Here is a 20,141-nt window from a genome sequence, read left to right as displayed (position 1 = left end):
TTCAAGTGCTGCTGTCTTTTTAAAACAAACTTCTTACACGTGTATGCCGGTTTTCCTTCTTATTTCCAGTAATTTTATTTTTGTTTCATTGCTTAATTTTGCCTTCCTAAGTCTGCTGGGCTTTTGTTAGAAACAGAAATGGACCAACCCCACTAAGCAATTTATTTAGAAGCTTCATTTTAGCACAGCTCTAGACAGTATCAAATGCAGCTCCCGTAAGGCTATAAATCAAGAGGGCTGTTTCCCTTGCAGATACCTCAGCTCCACAGAACAGCTGGCATGCCAACACATCTGCATGCACATCAAGGGGTCCTATTCACCTAAAGTTCATCAAGTCCTCACATCTGCATGCACATCAAGGGGTCCTATTCACCTAAAGTTCATCAAGTCCTCTAAACTATTCAAAGTGGAGGAAATTCATCCAAAATGGTCTTTCTCCCTCTTACTGTAAAAGACTTTCACCTGGACAAAACAAAACAAAAAAATAGACCATACACCAGCACAACAATACAAAATTACTGTTCTCTCCACAGGACCTGCACATTAAGTTTGCAACAGCACACACACAAATAGCCTGTCGAGCTCATTGAGTCTGACACGTGATGCAAAAATTTGCAAATCAGGCCCTCCTGTATCAAGGAGGTGAATACAACTGCTGCCTACACATTGAGAATTACCCAGCAGTAAGTAATGTTTGAGTTAAAACTTTCCCCAAACACATGAGGGGGAAAAAAAAAAAAAAAAAAAATCAGTCTCTCTTCCCAGAGCATATTCATCTCCTTTTGCAATAAAAATATTAGAGTAAATAAGAACCTCAGCCTTTTTTGTTTGTTTGTTTTAAATCTGACTTAACTGTAAAATAATTAAGGCATCTAAGCCAACATGCTTACCTTGACTGATCTTGTTCTGCTGCAGTTTTCAGGTCAGTTGCCTCAGCTACATCCAGTAACAACTTTCAAACATATACACATTGAGATAAATACACATACACATAGTAAGTATATGTTTGAAAGGTATTTGTATATATACACAGACGGAAGAAAAACCTCTTCAAAGTCCTAGTATATTTCCCATAATAAAAATTCCTTATTTAAAAGGGGTTTGATTATTCTGCCTTTATATAACAGGTGTTTTTCTTTCATTGTAAGCAACGTTGTCACGAAAATAGCAATAAGTTGCTTACTGAAAACAGCTGTATAAATTAGACATGGCATATGTAAAACAATAAAGAAAGAACAGAGGAAAAAGAAGTGTTTACCACTTTTTTCAGATTTCTAAGGATGCAGAGGAAGCAGTATTTCCTACAGGTAAATATCAGTGCAATAGAAATCCATACTGTCTCACAGAAGGATCAGCCTCTTGCCTCCTAATGAATCAATAACTACAGCAACCCATATTATTATGTTTCCCAAAGCCACCAGTCCAAGAAATTTCTCCATCTTCTCTATGCAGAGAAACTTATTGATTTAACTCTACAGAAGGGCAAAAAGAAAGGCAAGATTACACGCAGCACATGACCCCACTAGCTGGGGGTCATAATAATACTGATAAATGTGCATCCCTTTTTTCTCTGTTGTATTCCCTTCCATGTTCAATAGTCTTTCTATTTGTGGCATAAATAAACTTTTAACAATCACTCTTATTTTAGTCTTCAAAAGAATGTTTAGACATCTCTGCAAACAAGTTTTAAAAACACGTTTAGTCTCAAGGAGCACTTGTCCCAAAGAGCTTCCAAAGTATTTCTTGAGGAAAAACTCCCACCATGTCCTCTTGCAGGGCTCAGAGCTGACACAGTCAAAGGAAGAAGTCTGCCCACAGCACCATTACAAAAGCCAAATAGAAAATGTATTAAAAACACCCTCAAGAAAGCAATCCATTCCTATTAGGCTGAATATCAATTAGTTTCATGAATCACTAAGTAAGTTGACATTAACAGACAGGAGGCAAGGAGCTTTTTTCTCCTCTTAGGAACAAAGCTGCTTCCTTCTCAAGGGCTTCACAAGTAAGATCCCAAACACCAAAATTCCTGCATTTAACAGATTCAAATACTGAAAAATAGAGATTTTGTGAGAACCTCTCCTATCCCTATAAACAGTTTAAATCTTCAAAAACAATACGTGAAAAAAAACCTTCTCAAATGGAACAGAGACTGTAGACAAGCAACCAATTCTAGTAGTTTAAAAAAAAAAAGAAAGAAAAGAATAATTGAAAGGAAAAGGGTAGAAAGCAGCAGATGACCTAAGTTTCTAGGAAAACACAGGAAGGAAGATGTTTACAAGACAATGATGCACATTAACAGCATTCCAGACAAAAAGGCAGAAAGGCATCTTACAAGAAACAACTAAAAAGGCTTCTGGAAGTTGTGCAAGTTCCACCGATTGTTGTGTGCCAACACAGACAAACCCTGCATCATACAGAAGAGGGGGAAAAAAAAGAATATATTTTACTCAAACTAGTGGAATTAGGTAAAGGTTAACAGCATTTTTTTTAAAAAAACACTGACAAAGGACCAAAACAAGGTAGTAAATAACACGTTGAGACTGGAAACACAACAGAAGAAATGTGGGTTTGTATCTACATGTGAAAAAGTAAATTACTTTTGTAAAAGTAAATAAATAAAGTTTCAGATGGATAATATTTATGAATATGTGATACTAGTAGTTACTCTTATTTTCCAAAGGGAGCTTAGATCGCCAGTAAGAAAAGTTTCTTTGCTTGAAGTATTGTTTCATTTACCATTTTAGCTATGACTGCAGTCATACTGGTATCACAGGAGTTAGCTTTTGATATTTGGGGGAAATATGAATATAGCAATTTTTTTTTAACAGTTCTTGGTACTGAAGTTTGTTTCCACTCTGTACTTCTGCCTTTATAGGTGAGCTTTCTCATGCAGACCTCAGGCCTACACTAGGTCCTTTCTGTGGGCAGGCACTTGCTTCAGTCTATTCCAGCAGGAACAGGGAAAGGTTCAGGTGTCAGCTGACATCCACATCCCGAGGGAGCAGGCCTGGAGGGATCTGGTCACACTAATAAAAGCAGCAAACATCTTTGCAATGAAGACACTCCAGCCCCACACAGAGCACAGCTGCACCAGTTATCACAATCCCAGCTGAAGTTGTTCTCCTGGTAATTCTTCCTGCCCAAGGACCAGCTTTGACATCTCACTTCATCACGGTGAGGAGGCCCAATTTCATCTCTCAGTTCACCTTCTAACTGAGAGTCAAGTAAAACCAAAAGTAAACCTCTAAAACAACCCAAAGCAAGCTTTCTCAGGTACTGGTACTTGCCCCAAGGCAACAGCCAAGCCAAGCCCTGTGATAAAAATCTTGCCTCACCCAGCAATTTAAGTTCCTTGGAAGTTAAAGTGTCCAGGTCACATAAAAATCAGCTCCAGGACAGCACAGCCTCCAGAACAGAGCAGGGCAAGACACTCTCAGATCAGTGGATTACGGAGTGGTTTCCCACAGACATGGAAAGTGACTGTGGGCATCTCCAACCAGCAGCTACATCCTCCTCTTTTAATGATGATGTTCACGGAACTCTGCACAGGTATTAGGACCTGAACTTTCTTGTTCCTAAGCTTTCCACCCCTTATTCTAAATGGGTAGTTACTGAGGTACTGTACATATTCAGCAGGTGATGTTTATACAAATACAAAGAGATTTTCATTTGACAATCACTGACTTTTTACATTAAAAGCATTGTTCGCATTTAACTTGGAACGGGCTTTTAAAAAGCACTAAAACGTTTTCTACAACTGTTAAATTGTTTCAGGTAGAGTGGAAAGAGTCATATGAGTTTAAGAATACTGATTTTAAAGACAGTTTTTTGATGGGAGTGTCCTTCATAACATTTAATAACAGTACTCTGTACATAAGAATCAAATTACTTGTTTAATATCGAGAGTTGCTGTGGCTTTGATCACACTAAAATACAGGAATTTATTTGTTATGTCTGTTTTGTCTTTTGATATTTCACTGCATCTTATTTTATTGTTGTGTTTTGGAACTTGAACTTAACATTTTTCTACGCTTCATGTTATTACACCCAAATATTGTAGAACACGAGAGCTGGAGAAAAGGGAAAACCAGGAATATATTCCTTATTTACAAAAAGGAATATTTTCTAATCCTTTTCCGAACACATAAGGTGAAAAAGACTGTACAAAAAGTTTACATAATACTGGACCTAAAAAATATGTATAGCTAATGATATAGGGAGAGGTATTTTGAAATTACACAACTCCAAGTCAAAGCATAAGAAAAATAACAGAACTAAACTACATGAGTTGACTTGCTTAAAAAACAGTTCAGTTATTTGGCTCTTCTTCCTTTTCCAAGCACAACTGCCATGCTAGAGACTAATTCCCATTTTTCAGAAAGTTATCCGCTCTCAAAAATTAAGTGGAATATTAAGACAGTATACGGAAAAAAAAGTGACATAATGTGAAAAAATACTACAAAACTGTACAAAGACTATTCCCAAACTGCATCTAAAACCATGGCTCACACCAACTCTTGCCATCTTTTTCAACATTTGTTATATTCAAATGAAACAACTGAAGAATTAAGGGGTGGGGAAGAAAAACCCTGTAGGAAATGCTATACTATCAAATGAAGTCACCAACAAAAATCCACTTTCATAATTACATGTTGTTCCCCTGCTCACCTGTCACCCAAAACTTAGTGCCTCTGAAGAAAAAGAGAGCTGCAATTTCTCCAGAAATCTGCTGAAGAGGTAGAGGCTCTAAATTAAAACAGTCTATAGGAGGGTAGGGGAAGCCAAGAACAGGTAACAGGATTTTCTAGGCTTTATCCTTCATTATAGGTTATTTCAGGTCAAAAAGAGGGTGTTCACTGCCTGTACAAGTCAGAAAAGGTAACCCATTACTAACCCATATCATAGGACTAGCTATTTAAAGTTGCTTTAAATCGAGTTAACATGGTCATTTCAGGTGCACTGTACACTCAGCAGCCATCTCTAACATGCTCAGTGCTCAATTCCTCATGTTTGGTTTTGTGCTTAACCCAGCCAGAGTTCTGAAATACAGTCTGAGATACCTAGAGATCCATCTCATACTTACCCAAAAAATGAGCTTTTCTTTCAAGACCTATTGACAGTAATACATTATTTTCCACTCCACCTCTGATTGTCACTTAAGAGATCTGAAGAAGTATAAATATTTCAGTGACTTAAGAACAGAGACATTAACTTAGTAAAAGCTCCCCAGCATCAAGCTGAACTCTTATTTCCCTCACTTTCAAAGGCAGGAAAATTTAATAGTTAGAGCAGCTGTGAGTTTACGTAACACATCTACAGGAGCATCACAGTTACAATGAAGGAGCACTAAGGATGTTTTCTTCATCAGATCAATCCCATGCCAAGACTTCTGAAAGTCTCCTCTAACTGCACTGATTAACATCACCAGGGAATTGAAGAAAACTCGGAAAACACCAAATGGCACACACAAGCCTTTCTGAGGTCTGAAAGGTGGAAGCTATTTCACAAAATCCAACAGCAAACTCGTAACAGGTCAATGTTGGTATGACCACCATCCTCCCTCTGTGTTTCTTCTTCCCTCGGCCGAGTATCACCAGGTGATATCAGGCCTGCTCTGCCCAACTCATTCTTCTGTCAGTGGACAGAGCAGTTTACCTCAGCTGTAATGCTCCTGTATATTGGATGATATCATTATATACATCCAGAGCAGCTAAGGTTTATATAATTTAAAAAAAAAAAAAGTATAGCTGTCCTCTGCTTTATTCCCCAGAGTTCTGGGCAGAAAGCGACACTGCCTACAGTAACTACTCTGTATGTACACAGCAATCAGGCCACAACACCTCACAGACCTCACCCTGCAACAGCAACATTTAGCTCAACTAAAAGGAGTTGTTCCATCTGTATTTAACATTCCTCCAAAACACAAATATTCCTCCGATTCGGCCCCAAACGACAGCACTGATCCCGTTAGTAGTGCTGTTCTTCCCACACACGCACACGTAAGAAAGCCAACTACAAAATTCCTGTTTCAAAATGCGCTGCTTTGTCAAAAGGGCCTTTGTTGCTATGATCTGCATGCTGGCAAAACAGAAAATACAAGAAAGAGAATATATACTGTTAAAAGGAAAACTATTCTAAAAAACAGGAAGTGTGCAATCCCTTACAATAGTACGGGGAGGTACATACCTAAACACACAAGCTCAGAGAAACACAACGTGACATTTCCTTCACGTTTAGATTGGGCTTTGCACAAGAATTAAGCATAGTTAATTCTCTTCCACCCAGGAACTGGTAAGCCAACCCTCTGCCTCCAGAAGCACTGCTCAGCCTCCCATCCCCTTTAACAGACCGACAATCACTCCGACAGATTCTTTTGGAAAAATCACCTCCAAAACAACGTTTGTTTTGAAGCAACTGCTACCAACTGGAGGACACAACAAGAAAAGCAGCACGTGCAAATTCCAATATTTCTGTGAGTCAGTTCTGTTAAGATGAGTGAGTTGCAAGCTCACTCTTCTTCCCCACACCCTGTCTTTGTCTCTGCTATCTCGTTATGCAGAGCTGGTCTCATTTCCCTATTTCTCTAGGTAGTTGTTTGAAAGACAGGAGGGAGGAAGCACGCAAACACGAAAAACCCTAAACAAAGAAAAAAAATCACAAGTACCGGCAGAGAACCCCAGGTCAGGGGCAGCTTCCCGAGCAATTTTTCAATGAAACTTTATTCCAGCTGATGGAATCCGTCCAATTACAAATCGTCCTCAAGCCCGGAGAGCCACACGCCGCCACCACCACCACCACCACAATCGGAATTAGAGCACCCAGCCAAATATATCCATGAAAAAATAATTTACAAGCACAACCGGTGCCACACCCCGAGCAAGCAGCAGAACTCGCACTGCAACAGAAGCGCCCGGTAACAAGTGCATTAAGTGAAAACTCTGCCTAATTCCTGTTTTACATGACTGTAAACATCACCTCACCGCGCCGCTACCATAAATGGTCCGCGGCAGCACAGATAAAGCCGTCACCGCTGTTATATCGGTATCACTTTTCTCCCGGTAAGTCCACGTTAACACTTTGCTCTATTTATCTGCGATCTCACTCTGCCACTTCGTAATACAGTATTGACCTATTTTCCAGGTGCTTAATTAATCTCTTTGCTGGCTGCCACGCTTATTAGACAGTTACTGCGTGTATTTTAAACTTAGTTTATAGGAACCTTTAGCAGATTAACTGTTATAGAATCATTATATCAGAAAGTAAGTATTCATAGTCCAGCCAGGCTTTGCTACTTTGTGTGAAATCAGAGATTAAACTTTCTGCAAATGATGTAATGGGGGGTAATACTGGGGGGGGGGGGAAAAACCAACCACAGAAATATGCATTGTTATCGACAACTGTAGCTTTACTTAATGTAATTGTGGGAAAATATGTTATTAACATGAGAGTCAATTTAAAGATACTAAACCGAAATAAACAAGGTTATACAGCAGCAGGAAGATGTAAAAACATCAGAGCACCACATAATTTCTGGGAAGGCAAGCCTGGGAGTCTCAAAACAACTAAGTTAACAAAAAAAAGAAACAACTGCAGTTTCTGAAATTTCAAGTCGGACGCAACAGTTAGTAACAAAAGTATAGCCTCAAAAGAAAGATATTTATATACACGCAAGCGCATAGCACTGACGACGGAGAGCTTAATTTAAATAAAAATAATTTTAAAACCCCCCATCACTATTTCCTACAGCGGTAAGCACACGCAAACGCACCTGCCAGTTTTACAATTGATATCGCGACGAATCCAGAACAAACCCCGCACAATCCCTGCCGCAACCATTACGGCAAAGCCTCCAGCAATAAAACCCCTCCGTTTTCCGCGGAGCTCGCTCTTGGGAACTGACCAAATTTTAAAGCGTCCGCTTCCTTTCCAGTTGCTGCTATTTACCCCGGCCCTGGGCACCATTTGCCGCCCCAGCTCCCCCCACGGCGCAGGAGGGGTCCCGCGGGTGTCTCCTCAGGGGTCAGGGCGAGGGGCGAGTCCCGCCGGGACTACGCGGAGCCACCGCGGCTGCGAAAGCCGAGCAGGACCCGAGAGCGGGCGGAGCCGCGCCCGGGCACCACCCGCGGGACCCCCCGCCGGCCGGGTCCATACAAGGCAGGAGGAGGAGGAGGAGGAGGCGGCTCCCGGGAGGGGAGCGGGGCAGCGCCGGGGCAGCGCCCGCCAGGGGAAGGGAGCGGGGCAGCGCCGCCGCCGGCTGCGGGCGAGGGGCGGACACGCCTCCCCCGCCGGGCGGCGGCGGCCTCGCCCGGCACCCGGGGCTGCTCGGGGGAAGGGGAAACTTCGGGGACGAAGGCGACGGGGGGAGGAGGAGCGGCGCTGCTCGGGCTCGGCGAGGGCGGCGGGGGCTCCGGGCAAGAGGGGCCGGGAGCGCCCCGGAGCCCCCGCGGGAAGGGGCCGATCGCCGGCGGCGGAGGCAGCGCCGCTGCCCGCCCGGCGGGGCCGGCCCCGCTCGCTGCCCGCCGCTCACCTTCACGGGTCGGGCCGCGCTGGCGTCCGCGCTGGAGCTGCCGCCGCCGCCGCCCTGGGCATGTCCGGGAGCGCCCCGGGGAAGCGCCGCTCCGGGCGGGCTCAGCCGCTCAGCCCCGCCGCTCCTGCTGCTCTCGCTGCTGCCGCTGCCGCTGCTGCCGCCGCCGCCGCCTCGGCCGCTGCCATCTTGTCCTGGCGGCTGGGAGGGAAGAGCCCCAGCTCAGCCCGCTCGGCAGACCGGGCCTCCGCCTCATCTTCCCGGGGAGGGACCCAGCCCGCCCCCGGCCGCCGCCTCCTCCGCCTCCGCCTCCTCCCGCCTCCGCCGCCGCCCTGCCCGCGGCGGCCTAGCGGCGCCCGCCGCCGCCCATCGCCCCGGAGCGGCGGGACGCGGCCCCGCCGAGCGCAGCGGAGGGGGCGCCGGCCCAGCCCCGCTCCGCTCCGGCGCGCCCCGGCCCCCGCCCAGCCCCGCGGCGCTGCCTGCGGGGCGCTCCCGCCCGCTCCGCCCGCCCGGCCCGGCCCGGCCCGGCGGCAGCGCCCCCGCCCGGCCCCGCCGAGCGCCGCCCGCCGCAGCCGGGGCCGCCCCCGCCGCCCCGAGCCTCTGTCAGCGTACGGACCCGGCTCCCCCCCGGCGCTTCTCCTGCCCGCCCGCACCCACGGGCCGGGGCAGGTGAGCGGCCGTCTCCGTGCCCATCGCCGTGGCCGTCACCTGCCTCCTCGCCACGGGCCGACGGTTCCCCCCGGGAAGCCCTGCGAGAACAAGTTGAGATGCTCCTACCGCGAACTCTCCTCTGCCCGACCCGGTCCGTCACTACCCGGAGGAAGGCGGGCGTGTGAGAGCTCCGCGAGGAGCACCTGTAAATCCCCCAGTGACGGCATCCTAACCATCACACCCCAAATGGTCAGCTCTTCTTCCCACCTCGTCAGCTGCCAACTCCCCATAACATTCACAGATACGTAAAGTACGTGGCAATGAGGCAACTGGTGCCAAGGGAAAGGCCTGACTCTCAAGACCCGCAGCTTAGATAGATGACAAGGTGAGAGCGAACATGTAAACTCCCAAATTCATTAAAATGAGCGCTCTTGCTTTATAAGGTGAACAGATTCCCCTACCCACCCCGGAAAAATAACTGTGAAGCACCAACCTTCCAGGTCTGATCTGACATCCTTGCCTGGAGAGCAGTCCCTGCCACATTAGCCCGGTAAATCAAACACACCACCTGCTATAGAGGTAACAGGACGGAGCAAGTGTAATGACCATTTTGCATCCCACGTTACAGTCCAGCATTTTGCCTTGCTCAAGTCTTGACAAAATAACAGGATACACCCTCAGTAACAACGTGCCCCTAATATTATGCATCACTTGAATATTAGTGGTTGGTTGTAGGGCTGGTCAACTTCTGCAAACAGCATTCTTGGCCCTAAATAGTATTTCAGCTGATGTGGGGCGAAAGGGAATTACTGTTTGCCTATGAAGTATTTAGCCCCAAGATAAATCCTTGGCTAAAGCTACAACTGGACATCACATGCTTCTCCACCTCTTGCCAAAAATAACAAAGAATTTCTTTATTTACTTGCACAACTACACGTACTCTGCTATTTTTTCTCACTACTTGTTCCAGTATCTTCCACATGTCTGCTTGATTTTAACCTTTAATTAGGTCCAATCCTTGTAACAAAGATTGTTAGGACGTGAAGTCAGAATTGGAATTAATTAATCGGAGAAGACAGAGTTGTTGTACAGAAATACTAAAACACTAAAACCTAGCATTGGGGTTACATAACACTACCAATACTCAATCTTGTAAGTAATGAGACACATAATTTAGGGGTGAGGAAAAATAGGTGGGTGTCAATGTTAGCAAATTATAGCTCTCAAGAGCTGCTCATCATATATATTGCTTACTAATTGTATAAATACTAATCAAGCTTCTAAAAAATATCCTACAGAATTATTCCTATACATTTTATTAACATATACTCTGTTACAAAAGATAAATGTTGATGAACATTATTGTTGATTACTTCACCATACAAACTCTAAAATGACTTAATAAATTATTAAGTGTATGCTGATTCAGTCTCCATTTAATTTGCAAACTTAAATTGGTGCACACCACCCCAAACTGTGATCTACTGACTAGTCTCAACATAATTTTTACAGCTGTTTTTTAGGAGCATGCAACTTCTTATCACTTGATAACCAAAACAATCCAAAACCAGTTGTAAACTTGAACGATACTAATCCTCTAAAAATAGACAAAATTATGAATCCAATGCTCCATGGATACGTTTGCACAATTTTAACCAACTTCTAGAAACATTTTAATTTAGGTTTAGAAAAGAAGGGGTGATTTTGGAGTCATTAACCTCTCTTATTGTACCGGTCTCTCGCTGGAATTTTTGAGTTGGTCATGTTTGCTAAAAAACATCACCTCCCAAAACACGTCACCACTGTCAGTTTTGTCCTCACATTAGTCTTTGCTAATTAGATCAAGCTAGGCTTCCCCTCAACTTGCAACAGGAGTATCATCAGTGTGTAATCAAACTCTCAAATCTCTTCAAAACTCCTTCAGTTGCTTTCGTGGAGCGTAGAATCTCTTTGAAGATCCATCACTTGTACTTACTGGGAGCTGTTCCAGTGAAAGACTTCCTTGTTGTTCAAGGAATGTTGCTCACATTTCATGGGATTTAGGGCCCAAATGGCACCTGAGGGCTGGCCAGTGCCACTAAGGAGCTGAAGAGCTGAACCTCCCCCATCAGTCAGTGACTTGTAGGGGCTACTTTGGCCACAAAAGCGTTTTTAACTGTCCCCAGCACATGGCAAGATAACATTATCAGTGAGTTTTAAACACTCTGAGGAACATTTCTATCAGAGGTCAAATATGACTGTGCCTGAGAAGCCCTCACATGATTTATTTTTTTTCTCATCTGAAAAACAGTAAGCAGTTCCTTGCCCTAATTTTGTCTTGGCAGGCAACTGAGGGGTTAATACGGAAACTCCTGTTACACCTGTAAGTACTGTGGACTGCTGATACCGTTTGGAGGGGAGTGTTTTGTTTCAAAGTGCTTAAGTAACTCAGTGGAAGGAGGCCCATGTCATTTAGATTCACTTATCCAGTTCAGCATTGAAACACACACCTCCACAGGCTCTTGTTGCTCCCTGTTTCTGTGCCTTTGCAGAGGAGAAGCAGTAGTTTGGTGTGAGCGCTCTGAGTGAAAAGAAGAAACAGAGGTTAGAAGAAGGTATTTCCAACAGACGCAATCTATTATGCAGCAGAGATGATCTAAGGACAAACACAGGCTGGAAGCTTTTGGCAGGACACCTACCAATGACATTTTGTGCTATTTTTGTTATCAAAATCCCAAGCGTAGACACAGACCGAAAACTCTTTGGCTAGAACAATTTGTTTTACTCACCAAATTGCTATAAGCCATATCATCAAAACACTTTTTACAGCCAGTACGAGTTGTTTGTATCAGCTTATGAGTTGTTTATATCAGCTGGACCCTTAATTTTTGAACAAACATGAGTCCCGAGCAAGGCTCTCCTATTAGAGCAAAGCCACAAAGATAAGGATGGGAGAAGGCAAGACCACGGGGCTGTAATTCCATCCCCCAGGCCCTAATAACTGGGGGTGCAGTTGCATGAAACAGCAAGCCACACTCCACGCTGTGAAAAGAACTGGTCTCTTACAATATCCTTGATCTGCTCTCCAGGCACCCAGTTAAATTTTCCTGGTGATAACTCTCCATTGCTGACACCGAACTTCCCATTTAGCAGACTCGACTCACCCAGCAGAAAAGGGTTTTCTTGGGTGAGTCGCAGCAGCTCAGGAACGTCAGAGCTGACACAAAGAGGAAGGCAGAGTTTTTCGTTGTCAGTTAGCAGGGAGAGCTGTGCAGGCTTCAGTTGAGTTTCCTGGGTACAAGTTACGAAATCCAAACAACCCAGAAGCTGGTTGGCAACCACTGAAGGTATCCAGGCCTTCCCCTGTCCCTGAAGAGTACGAGCAGCAAGTACAGATCAGCACAAGGACGGTGGAACAGGGGAAGGGTAGACTGAAATTTTTCTTCTTAAAAAAAAACTTTCAGGCCATAGTATTTAGTTTTTCCCACAGTATTTAACAATCTGTTAAGCAGGGAATTAATTCATGGTAGGATTTCAAATTATAGTATAACTTTACAGTTTTTCACAGTAATTGGCTGAAATATTTTATGCTTACAGTATTCTTCCAAAACAGATAAGACTGGACAAAGTTAACTATTTTTTTTATCTTAAGAATTCCTTATCTAACGCGTTTTTTAACTGATGTAACTGTCCCTGGATTATGACTTGTATTATGAGAAACAATCACTCAATGTTGTGCATTTGGATTAAAATTTTTCAGGATTGAAATTCCTGCTGAAACATGTAAAGAGGTCAGGGTTAAACTGATAAAAGGTGCTTTTTTAAAAACAAGAAAATTTGAATTTATACTTTCCACTGATTACCATCATATTCAGATAAGCATGGTTCAAAGTTCCCCAGCTCCCCTCCCCGTAGATTTGTTTGCTAGTCATATCCAAAATCCAACGTTCTGTTGCTGGGTGTAAATGGAAAATTACTTTCAAATTTAAAGCAAACATACACTTTGCTCTTTTTGCAACAACTGGAAGGTCAGTTGAGAAGCACTGTCTTTCCTCAATTAAAAAACATGCAGGTTTCTCTGCGCAGTTTCCACGGAGTTGTTTGCAAAAACAAGCACAGACATTCAAACACAAATTTCACCTTTTATTTCCACTTTATTGTTTTGCATCTTTAACACAGGACTGAAAAAAAAAAAAAAAAAAGGGCTGGAGGGGGAAAGAGATTTGTTTATTGTTTGCTGTTTAACTTACAAGTTAAACAGCCCGACTCCTCCATGAGATTTAAAAGCTGCAAAGCCCAGAACACACCTTCCAAGGGCTGGTGGTGGTTTGTGGGCCTTTGTGCAAGGGGATGCTCATGCCAATGTTCATTTCATGAAGACATCACCATTCCCTGAGCATATCCCAAGGTTTGCATGAGGAGCCATCCACTGTGGCTCTTCCAAAGAAGAAAATCAGATTAAAAAACCTTCCTCTGATTGCCTGTCTTTCTGCTTGTTTTTTCCTCAGCCTTTAAAACCCAGTTCCAAGAAACCTCCCACACCATCTTGACATTGCTATTGCAAATTCTGCCAGTTAATGGTAACTCCTGGGAAATTAACTTGTCTTGTATATAAAGATAATGACGGGGTGACTAACATGGTAATTCTTAGAAAACGTAGAAGGAATCTTGAAAGTCTTTTTGGTTAGCATGTAGATAAAAGCTGGCTGACGTGAGATGAAATGCACACCTCATCCAAACTAAACCCCTAATCCTCTAATTTTTCACATCACAGAAAGGCAGAATGACTGCACTGTAGAATCATAGAATCAGTAAGATTGGAAAAGGCCTCCAAGATCATCGAGTCTAACCTTTAATGGATGAGAAACAATTACACACCAAGCAGCTGAAGAAAACATGGAGATGGAGAAAATATCGAGAATTTATCTTGAGATTACATAAATATTTACTACTTCAATTTAGGATTTATGGAATTTCACTCTCTCTTCCTCTTTTTAATTTTTTTTTTTTTGGATAATTGCTTCTTTTCAATCTTATTGTTCTTTTAAGTGCCACAGTTGTTGAAACAGCCAACTGGGACAACTATAATTTTAAAAAATGCCGCTCTGCGAATTGTCACGGATGATTTTGTTCAGGGATACTGTGAAATGCTTGTGCTCATATGGTATCAATAGGTGTAGATTTCACAGATGTTTTAAACTATGCTAAGTTCTTGTTCATATTTAAGAGGACCAAAAAGAGTTAAAGAAATGCAATATCCTATGGGAGATTGCATTTTAATATCTTTACTGGATCATATAAATGCTAATGTGTCATGGCATTGTATTTTTCAGTCTATATTTTCATTTCCAGTCTGGATTTCCTCTTTTTGTAAGAGCCATAGAAGTAGATCATTTCTCATGCACCTTAGGAGATCCACAAGGAAGGGTCTATCTTCAGGAAATGTGTCATGATAATGTTCATTTGTAGTTTGAAACTGTAAATTTTCTTGCAAGAGTCTTTCTAAATAGCTATTTTCCTGTAGTCATTAGTCTTTGTGGTGTCTGAGTGTCTTTCATGTAAGTATACTTAATAATTACATTTTTATTCTCTCTCTCCAGCATGAAAATAATTTGAAGTGATTGTTAGGATTAACCAATGTTAAATGTGTACAATTAAATGTGTAAAATTACAGTATCTTTCTAGTTTTTAGGTGCTTGGAGAGGACAAATATGTTTTACACTACACCATGAAATGGTGAGAATCTGATATAATCTGAGAAATATAACATCCACGGCGATCAATGAAAAATAAGATAATCCATTACCACAGTAATGATATCCAGACACTGGGAAAAAAGTATTTACTTTACAGAAAAACTTAAAACCACATTGAAACGCTTTTTCTACAGAGAAGAAAAAATATTTTTAAAATTAAAAAACCCACATATTTCAAACTAAAATTCCAGTGAGATAGTGCTAATTTGTAAAATCTTTAATAGCAAATATTTGGGGGTTTTTCTGGTGTTTTGAAATAAGCATCATCTCTGCAGCCTACATTTCAGAATATTCACAAGGTAGTATGCACTAATATTACAACCATTTCATTTTTACAGTTGAGAAATCACTTCTTTTTTTAGTGACTGATACATGGCAAGATCAAGGGCTGCAGACAGATGAAGACCACAAATGTTCCAGCTGACCTCACTTTCCAAAATGCATCATTCCCGCAAATAAACATCATTAAACATAAGCAGGCTGCCAAATTACAGAATTAAAACATAATCCTGCATTACTCAAGTGAGTTGTTGCTGACTCCAGGAAACTATTTACATGAATAAAGATTTCTGGGGTCGCGCTTTTGCAACATATTCCAAAGCCAGCCCGTAAAGTAAATAGTCTGATTAAGTGACTCCTAGTTTAGGCGGCTGTTTTACCGTGACAAAGAGAAGTTTTATCTTAATGGCGAATATCTCACACTCCCCCACAAACGGCAGCACACGGGAGCGGAGCCTGGTTTAACTGCGGCGAGCACTGAATCACATCCGAGCCTATTTTAGAATTAAACGGAAGATGACCTCGTTACCTGGGTCCCTCCAACCTCGCCGGGAAAGCACTTGAGGACGGGGCCAGGTTTTGCTATCAGCAGCTAAAGCCCAACCACGTCAAAAACAAAACCCAAACCGAGCAAAAAACCCCCTTTTGTTGCACTGGTGTAAGGTCCTGTTGCTAATCTGTCTGTGGCACAAATCCCTCCTGAGAAGCAGTTTTACCCGAGTCGACTTGCAAGTGGCTTGAAAATGTTCACTTACACCCTCCCTTAGCAGTGTAATGCATCAGGAACTTATCCATATGTTTTCCTACTTTTTAAAAGCAGATATCCTTATTTTCCCCTCCACCATGAGACACCATTAATGAAACACCAGTTAAAAATATCTTCTAAAGATTTAAATTACCCCATTAGAGACTCTCCTCCTAGAATGAACAACAGAAAAAGCACGTATTAATTATCTGAATTATGAAAACAGATCAAACCATTAAAAGGAAAAAACCATTTCCTTCTTTAGCAAAGAGCATATTTTCCTATAAATGTGTTTATTCAGAGATGCAAATATTCTAACAAAATTTTCCCAAAGGTTAAAAAACTAACTCGTGCTTGTATTTTATTTTTCTGCTCCAAACCAGTAACAGTCCAAACCTGTTCCAAAGGAAAAGGTGATGTTCAGCAGCAGTTTAATGAATTGCTTTGACCGAGTGAAATACACCATGTCCACTCCCAGTAATGAGACACTTGGCAGAAAGTATCACATCACAGGAACAATAGCAGCAGACTGTCATTATGGGCCACAAAACACCCTCACCTCTGAGCAATCTCTCTTCAAACAATGGAGGGGGAGATCAAGTAACATTTCTACTCAGCCAACTGCATGTGCAGTTGGTGGTGGCAGTGCTTTGGCCTGTTAACACTTCCAGTTTATATCCATTCTGATGATAGAAAAAGGTTTGTAAAGATTTTCATTTGCTTTTTTCTTAACGCACCTTTGCTACTTAGATGTAAAGCTCATGTTGTTTTCTGACCTACAGAGACTTTTGGTTAAACAACAAATGTTTAGTGTTAAATACACTAAACTATCATCACAGCATCATGGAGATGACATGTTTACTCATGTAACATTTTAATTAGATTTAGTGTGAAGGAGACAGGAAATCAGTCGGGGTTTATGGCTTTATCATATTTTGATGTAATTACCACTGTCTGTTATTGGAGCAGACACTACAGCCCCACACATATATGATCTGATGTTTAAAAGAATATGACACAGGAGAAGTGGAAGGGAAAATGGCAAATAGGTATCTATAAATAAAAACCTGGTCACAGACATCATGTCATGCCCAACTAAAATGAACAGCGATGAGACACAACAGGTGAGAAAACAAAGGGACAGAAACCGCAGAGCAGGAAGACTGAGCCTTGGGAGACCATGGTGAGATTTGACTGAATGTGCACGTGCAAAAAATCCTGACTTTACCCTTAGAGTTTTGTAATAACACTGCAATGATCTTGCTGCATTTTCTCTTGGAGGGGATCACAAGTAATGGAACAATTGCCATCAGGACACAGAGGCACAAGACAAGGCTCACAGCTCCAGTCTCAGATGCTACTTTAACTGAAGGCTTCAAGAAAACGGGAGATCATTCTAAAAATAAGTTATTTTTGTGACTTAGAAAGCACAGCTTCTACAGTTCTAATATACGCACTGAACCTCAAGATCATTTTTCTGATTTTTCTTTTTTAAATACAAACTGCATATCTCAGTAGAGGATAATGAACTGGCACATGTTACATAAATAGTACATCTGCCAGGGATTGAAGGACTTCCATTCAGACCTGTTGTGCCTTAAAAAGGCACATGTGTACAGCTATTCCAGACAAATACAATTTGATAAGTGCAAATTAGTTCATCCTTTTCCTGCATCAATGTCAAAAAGCATCTTTTTAGACTTAATTATTTTTCTATATGCGTTTTATAAAATAATTTAAAAATAAAAAACACAAATCTGGGAGTAGACATATTTTAATCAAAAATATGCTTTGTTCCTTCATTGAATTTATTATTCAATTTCATAAATAGGAAACACTATAATCTATACTTCTTACTCTGGATAGCACCTCAGCATATGATAAAGGTGCATCCTGTGAGGAAATGTATCACCTATCACTCATGGTTCACAAAAATACCAAAAAAGCAGCTCAAAGTCATAGCTAAAAGGGCAAGTGTTAGGGCACACACTGAAATACCCCAAAATTAAGAGCAGAAAAAAGCATTATTTAATCAACAGGTGGGGACTTTTCAAGCAACCTGATTAAAAGGAACCCCATTTGTGTTTTAAGGTGTTTAATTTTGAGCAGTAAGTACTTTGCGTACACATGTATAGACGCTTTTATATCTGTTTTCATTCACTTGCTTATGACTTGTACTTAAGCAGAAATTACAAAACAGGGAAAGGACATGCCCAGGTCTTGGAAAGCAGCATCCCAGACCGTGCAAGTGCAGTCATTCATTACTTGGAGACAAATCCTGCAGGTTTCCCCACAAGACAGAGGGAATGTCTGCAGGCATTGCACACAGGGTACCATGTCCTGCACTGCAGCCAACACACAAACAAGTAGCCCCGTTAGTAGTTTTGCTCTCCTCCCTATGCCTCACAGAGCCCCCTTTAGTTTTCCTACTTTTCCTAGTTTTTGCTGATTTTCCTCTTTGCAGTTGTTAATCACACAATCTGATTCTTATCACCACCAGCACAGTTGGCCATTAATCATATTCTAGAAGAGGTTGGGCCCATCAGCAGCACCAGGGCTGCACATGAACTTTCTAACATGATTGTACAGAGGAAGCTAATGGGCAGCTATGCACAACACAAGCAATTCTGGCTAAATGGACTCCTGGTGCAAATCCATTATGGTCAGTAGAATTATTTCTAGGATGGCTCCAGATGCTTATTGATTACTGAAGAAAATCTGCACGCTGAATATTTTATTTATTAAGTTTCTTATGTACGCAGCTGTTAAGATCAATGCCGGAATAATAGTAAAAGTTCCATTTTCATTCAAATATCTCCTGAGGTTTTGTGTGTCGTAACTACAACATAAAGCTCAATCAAAATCTCACAATGCTTACTTTAAAGTACTAATTAATGGAGTTAGTGGAAATACCCAGAATATTAGTATTAATAGTAGTATTCATTTTAACAAACATAGAGACAGCAATACGAGCAGAGTAGCCCAAACTATGGACCTGAATTTCATGGTCAGGAGTCACCTAAAATATAAAACACAAAGACGGCTTCCAAATTAAGTCTTAGGGAACTTGCCATCTAAGTATCAGACAAGAGACAACAGATGGACTCAGACAGAAAAGGGGGGGGGTGTACAAGGAAAGAGGAGACAATGTTGGCCAGCACCGTAGGGAGCATCATATCAGCTGCCCGCCTGCCTCAGGAGTCCTTATTTCCTGAAAGAACAAAGTTAGTTTGCCAGTGTCAGTTTTATTCATTATTGTAGGACTGCCAAGACTTTTTTTTTCCTCCTGAAAGACAAAAAGGTGTATATCGTGTCAAGCCCAATAAATATAACATGAGTCTCACTGAAGTCTTCAGAAAGTACATCAGTGGCATGGGCGGGATCAAGATTTTACTCAGATATTTTCCCACTTCTTCAACTACTGTTTACACATGCACCCACGTCCCCTCAAAAAGCAAGTACTTGGAGATCAAAATTTACTGAGAAAAGTATTAAAAAAACCCAAACAAACCTGGATTGTCAGTGTGTTTCCATTCATCATTACGCACCATAAAGACAGGGAAATCAGCTTTTTTTACAGCCTGGCATGATGACAGCTATTTACTTGTGAACTTAAAAGTAGTATAAATATTTTTGGTTTAACGCATGAAATGTGACTATCAGTCATCAACCATCCTTTACCATTTAAATGCATTTCTTCAGCAGATGCAAATTCACGTCTTATACTAGAAACTAATAACTATTTCACAGCAGGGTATGAGTTGCTCCTCATTCAGCTTTTATTAAATAGTTGTATCTATTACATGTGTGAAATATTACTTTGAATGCTTATATGAGGCTTTTAAGCCAGAATAGCATTGCACTCAGCAGACTATATGCAAAAGCACCAGTTTAATTCAATAATTAACTTTCTCATGCTTCAATTCCAAGCTCAAAATACTATCTTTAATTAAAAATACAATAGGAAATTGCCTAGTTATCTAGTTCTTTAACAGTGTACTTCTTAGTGTAAGGCACTTAAAACTAATTTAATCACTGTCTGTAGTCGTTACACTAAGTCGTACTTAAAAATGAGCTGGTTAACTCGTGTCCCTTAACTGATTTGCTTTATATACCTAAGTAAAAAAATTCAGCTCCTGGCTCCATTTATGATCAGTGATGGAGCATCTTTTTTTGCAGCAACCTGGTTATTAATCCTTTTCCCCTT

General features: G+C 41.8%; 1 protein-coding gene and 1 long non-coding RNA gene across 5 annotated transcripts in view; one reads left to right on the top strand and one right to left on the bottom strand.

Annotated features, from left to right (window-relative positions):
• The window catches only part of HIPK3 (homeodomain interacting protein kinase 3), a 73,230-nt gene extending 64,468 nt beyond the window's left edge, over nucleotides 1–8,762 (bottom strand). Inside the window, exon 1 of one of the 4 annotated variants that reach the window (XM_032691932.1) lies at nucleotides 8,528–8,762. The gene's annotated coding sequence lies outside the window, so the exon portion shown is untranslated. Of the gene's footprint in view, nucleotides 1–6,664; nucleotides 6,687–7,768; nucleotides 8,026–8,527 lie in introns of those variants that run through there. The other 3 variants (XM_032691934.1, XM_032691933.1, XM_032691935.1) reach the window with 3 other exon arrangements.
• On the top strand, nucleotides 6,816–15,385 carry LOC116788798. Its single transcript, XR_004357769.1, has 2 exons — nucleotides 6,816–7,058; nucleotides 15,273–15,385. It is a non-coding gene; the product is annotated as an uncharacterized LOC116788798 (long non-coding RNA).
• The last annotated feature ends 4,756 nt before the right edge of the window (nucleotides 15,386–20,141 follow it).

The sequence above is a fragment of the Chiroxiphia lanceolata genome, chromosome 6, assembly GCF_009829145.1.
Source record: "Chiroxiphia lanceolata isolate bChiLan1 chromosome 6, bChiLan1.pri, whole genome shotgun sequence".
Taxonomy (NCBI): Eukaryota; Metazoa; Chordata; class Aves; order Passeriformes; family Pipridae; genus Chiroxiphia; species Chiroxiphia lanceolata.
The sequence above is the reverse complement of the archived record's forward strand: the minus strand, read 5'-3'. Positions and strand labels throughout refer to the sequence as shown.